Raw genomic sequence first — 5366 nt, 5'->3', positions numbered from 1 at the left:
TTCCAGCGGCACACTTGGTTTGCCAAGTTGATGCCTCGATCATCCTTTCCCTTTCGGAGTACCCATATGCATTGCACAACATATCTTGCATTCCATGCCATGTCTTGCATCATGTTGCTTGTGCACTGCACCGTGATTGATTGTTGTTCTGTTCCTTGAGTTCTAGCTTTGGTAGAGCCGGGAGACGAGTTCATGAACGAGGAACCTGTTGAGTACGCTAACGAGGAGCTTGATCATTACCCTTGATATCACTTCTATATTTGCTTGCTAGTAGTTTGTTCTATCTCTATGGCACGCTACCTACCACTTTTTTATCATTCCTCCCATGTTGCGATGTCAAGCCTCTAACACACCTTCCTAGCAAACCGTTGTTTGCTATGTTACCACTTTTGCTCAGCCCCTCTTATAGCGTTACTAGTTGCAGGTGCCTTGGCAGGTTGTTCCATGGTTGAACATGGATATGTTGGGATATCACATTATCTCTTATTTTAATTAATGCATCTATATACTTGGCAAAGGATGGAAGGCTTGGCCTTTTGCTCGGTGTTTTGTTCCACTCTTGCCGCCCTAGTTACCGTCGTACTGGTGTTATGTTCCTTGATTTTGCGTTCCTTACGCGGTTGGGGTTATAGGACCCCCTTGACAGTTCGCTTTGAATAAAACTCCTCCAGCAAGGCCCAACCTTGGTTTTAACATTTGCCTAACAACCACCTAACCTTTCCCTAGGGAGTTGCAAACACGAGGGTCATCTTTATTTAACCCCCCCCCTCGGGTCAGTGTTCCTCCGAGTGTTGGTCCAACATGGACGATGTCCGGTGCCCCCTGGGCAACCAGGGTCTCAGCTAACCCGACGTCTGGCCCACCTGGTGTGCCCTGAGAACGAGATAAGTGCGACTCCTACCGGGATTTGTCGGCACATCGGGCGGTCTTGATGGTCTTATTTACCATTCGAAATGTCCTGTAACCGGGATTCCGAGACTGATCGGGTCTTTTCGGCCGAAGGAATATCCTTCATTGATCGTGAGAGCTTGTGATGGGCTAAGTTGGGACACCCCTGCAGGGTACAAACTTTCAAGAGTCGTGCCCGCGGTTATGTGGCAGATGGGAATTTGTTAATATCTAGTTGTACAGAACTTGACACTTGACTTAATTAAAATGTATCAACCGTGTTTGTAGTCGTGGTGGTCTCTTTTTGGCGGAGTCCGGGAAGTGAACACGGTTTGGGTTATGTCTAATCGTAAGTAGTTCAGGATCACTTCTTGATCACTTCTAGCCTTTCAACCGTTGTGTAGCTTCTCATATTACTCTTATTTGCGTATGTTAGCCACCATATTTGCTTAGCACTTGCTGCAACTCCACCTCATTACCTTATCCTACCCATAAGCTTAATTTGTCTTGATCTTGCGGGTTTTGAGATTGCTGAGTCCTTGTGACTCACAGATACTACCAAAATAGTTGTAGATACCGATGATACCAGTGCAAGTGATGCTACTGAACTCAAGTGGGAGTTTGACGAGGACCTTGGACGTTACTACGTGTCTTTTCCTAATGATCATTAGTGGTGCCCAGTTGGGACGATCGGGGATCTAGCATTTGGGGTAATCTTCTTCTCATTTGGTTGTCCATAGTCGGACTATGAGTGTACTCTGATGATGTATGAATTAGTTAATCATTGTGTGATGTGGCGATTGTAAGCCAACTCTATTTATCTCTTTCTTGTTCATTACATGGCATTGTGTGAAGACGACCCTTCTTGCGACAAAACCACAATGCGGTTATGCCTCTAAATCGTGGCTCGACACGTGGGAGATATAGCCGCATCGTGGGCGTTACAGAGCTCCCCCATCATTCCTGGAGGAGAATTGGATGGCCATAAAGCCTTCACTATATTCCTCATGGCTTTCTGAGCTCGCTCGTGCACCTTGGATAGCTCTCGCAGCACGTCACCTTGGAATCCGGACACTTCTCCTTCGGGCCGTCCAGTTAACAAATCTGCAGGCAAAAATCTCGTAAAAAAATTCCATTAGGGGATCTTATGAAAGTTAGGTTCAGGGACATACTAAATATGCCGCCCTTCATCTTTCGGTTCTCGTTCAAGGCTTTCAAGAGTTGGGCTCTTACGTCCTTCAGCTCCTCGGCTTGCCTGATTTTGGCATCCTGTAGTGTGTTCTTCTCATCCCTGGTCCGTGTCAGTATACGTTGACCAACGGCTTCTTGCCATTCGGCATGTTGTTTATCCGCCTGCGCATCCTTCAGCTTGTCCTCCAGCTGATCCGACGATCCTGCAGCCGTAAACAAAATAGTGTATATTTGAAAAAAAAACATTGCTGGTGCAGAATCGTACTTTTCCAGATAGTGATGAACCTTACCATTTGGTGCCTTCTTGGACTTCTCCTGTTCGGCGGTGACAGCAGTAAGCTTGGTCCGACATTCTTCAAGCTCCTTGGATAGCATGTCATTTTTCTTTGCGAGTAGCTGATAATACAATGATCCTTAAATCAGTTTGGGCCAAACTGTTTCAAGTCTCGGGGGCTACTGGCACATGAGTCCTGCACCTACAAAAAGCTCTTACCCGCATATCCTTTGAAAGTTGGTGTTTAGCTCCAGCAAGCCCATCTCGAGCAGCTCGGATATATGCATCTGCAGAGTTTAGGGCATGGAACGCCCCTACGGTAAAACTAGGATCGCGCATGGCCTCTTTCCTCCGCCAATGATTCATCGCACTCTCCACCTCGGAATTAGTGACGGATACATCATCTGAATCCTCTTGGAGATGACAATCCGGCATTTTACCCGTATCAACCCTAGTCCTTAGGCAGGGTGCGGGGCCAGATTGGTCGATGCACGGCTGGCGAGGTCCCCATATGTAGTCTGACGTATGCTCTTCCTACAAAATGGCCCAACAGAAAATGTCACAATTCGGTATGTCCATCGGGTGCCTATTGAGAACTATACCTCTTTGGTGAAGGTGGGAGCGCGGTAGTATCACCATTGTCCTTTCTTTTTAAGGACTCACCCTGCGTAGGTGTCGCCTTCCTAGAAGACACCTTCGGTATAGCTCAGCGAGACGAGCGCCGCCCCTTCGGAGCATGAGACAGTGCGGTGGGTGAGGTGCGACGGAAAAACTCTTACAGAGGAGACGTCTCCTGGGTACTTACATGGGAGGAGGGGAGAAGGCCGGGGTAATCGGCTATAATAGCCACTTTCGTGCCATCATAGCTCGCCTGATAAAAAAATTCCCTCCTTAAGCTCTATAAATATGTCCGGATCTTCTTCATATCCGGGGTCTAAATCTCGATTGTGATCCTCTGGCTGTGGAGCGGGGCTATAGATCCCCTCGACGATCTTTCTCCATTCCTATTAGAAGCAGCCGGATTAGATTCAACTAGCATAACTCTGGAAAAGGATTTAGTAAAGCCGATCGTCAAAAACTTACCAAGTCGATGGGGTTGTACATGGAAAAACCTTCCCGACACTTCAAGAGGGTGAAGTCTTCCTTCTCCCCTTTGAAAAGATCAGCTAGGACAGTGGCCAGGGTGGCAAATTTGTCCAGACCCTGGCATAGAGAACGGGATGCATTGTCCTCCCCATTGTAATGCCACATAGGAAAACCACTGGATTGGAGCAGCTGAACACTTCGTGTTATTGAAATTTCCATTACCTCAATTATTGATAGCCCGGAGTTGGAAAGTACTCTGATTTTGCTTGCCAACCTCTCGACCTCCGCATTGTCTCTTTCCTCGAGGCTTCAGGGACGCTAGCTGCTGCACTTCTTTAAAGGAGTGCTCGAGAATTCGGGAAGGCCGCGCCGGATTGGGTCCGGAAGAATGACGTCTCGATATAAAACCATTACGAGGGCCACTCTTCGGATGCCTTCTTCGGATGCGTTCTTCGGAGTCCCGGACAAGTATTCTGTCCCGACTATACGCCATACTTCGGCGCCACCTACCTTGAATATAGATCCCTTTTGGGAGCGGGGAATGAGGCAGAAGAATTTCCGCCATAATTCGAAATGGGCCTCCCAGCCCAGGAACAGCTCGTAGAGAGCAACAAAGCCCGCGATGTCCAGGATGGAGCCTGGCGTCAGATTGTGCTGTTGGAGGCCATAATACTCCAGGAGACCTCTGAGGAAAGGGTGGATAGGGAATCATATGCCTCCCAGAAGGAAAGAAACAAAGAACACCCACTCCTCTTTAGAAGGATAGGGGAAATTTTCCGCCAGGGCTTCGCCATTAAGAGAGGTTAACCCAGCCCGAACAAAGACTAGATCCCCGAGAGGAAGATATCCCTACCTCTGAAGTTCATTCAGATGGGGTGTGACATAGAGCAGGCTTCCCAGTCACCTTTTAAGGGTCGTAGGGGCGTGAGGAGGAACTAGGAGTGTCGGCCATGTTTGGACGATTTCCTGTGGCGAGTTCTAAGGATTTCTGCGTGGTGTGGAATGGCATCTGAGATACAAATCCCCTTAAATAGAATCCATCCTTGCATGGTCGAGGGGTTATTTGTAAAATATACCTGAACCATTCGCATTCGTCTGACATGTGGAAGCTGGAGCCGCGGCGGCAAACAACATGATATTTAATATGGAGCCGAACTGTCGTCAGTCTGAATTATAATGGAGAAATCGCCTTGCAAATCCAAAGACATAAAAACCGGATACTACATCGTCATTGAAGGCAAGTTCAGGGGCTACTGAGGGAGTCCTAGATTAAGGGGTCCTCAGATGGTCGGGTTATGCGACATGGGCCACACTGATGGGCCGTGAAGATACGAGATAGAAGGCTTTCTGCCGTGTCCGGATGGGACTCTCCTTTGCGTGGATGGCAAGCTTGGCGTTCGGATTTGAAGATTCCTTTCTCTGTTAACTAACTCTGTACAACCCTAGGTCCCTCTAGTGTCTATATAAACTAGAGGATTTAGTCCGTAGAGGCAATGATAATGAAATAGGCAAAACATCTAGGGTTTAGCCATTACGATCTCGAAGTATATCAACTCTTGTAACCCCTATACTCATCAAAAGTCAATCAAGCAGGAAGTAGGGTATTACCTCCATCAAGAGGGCCCGAACCTGGGAAAACATTGTGTTCCTTGCCTCCTGTTACCTATGATCCTCAGACGCACAGTTCGGGACCCCCTACCCGAGATCGGCTGGTTTTGACACCGACAGGCACCACTACCGCCTCCCCTGCGGCCGACACAGGAGCCATAGCTATCGGAGGAGAACAACATCAGCAGCGTCTCGACGGTCAGGCTCTGCAAGGTGCGGGCGAGGGGGTCACTCCGTCTGCACCCCCTCCTCTCGCCGACGAGCATAGCCGTAGCAAAGATGTTCAGTCCGGGGCGAGCCATCGCCCTCCGGTTGCCCC

The sequence above is a fragment of the Triticum urartu genome, chromosome 4A, assembly GCF_056163025.1.
Source record: "Triticum urartu cultivar PI428250 chromosome 4A, HENAU_Tu73, whole genome shotgun sequence".
Taxonomy (NCBI): domain Eukaryota; kingdom Viridiplantae; phylum Streptophyta; class Magnoliopsida; order Poales; family Poaceae; genus Triticum; species Triticum urartu.
Note: the sequence above shows the minus strand (reverse complement) of the source record.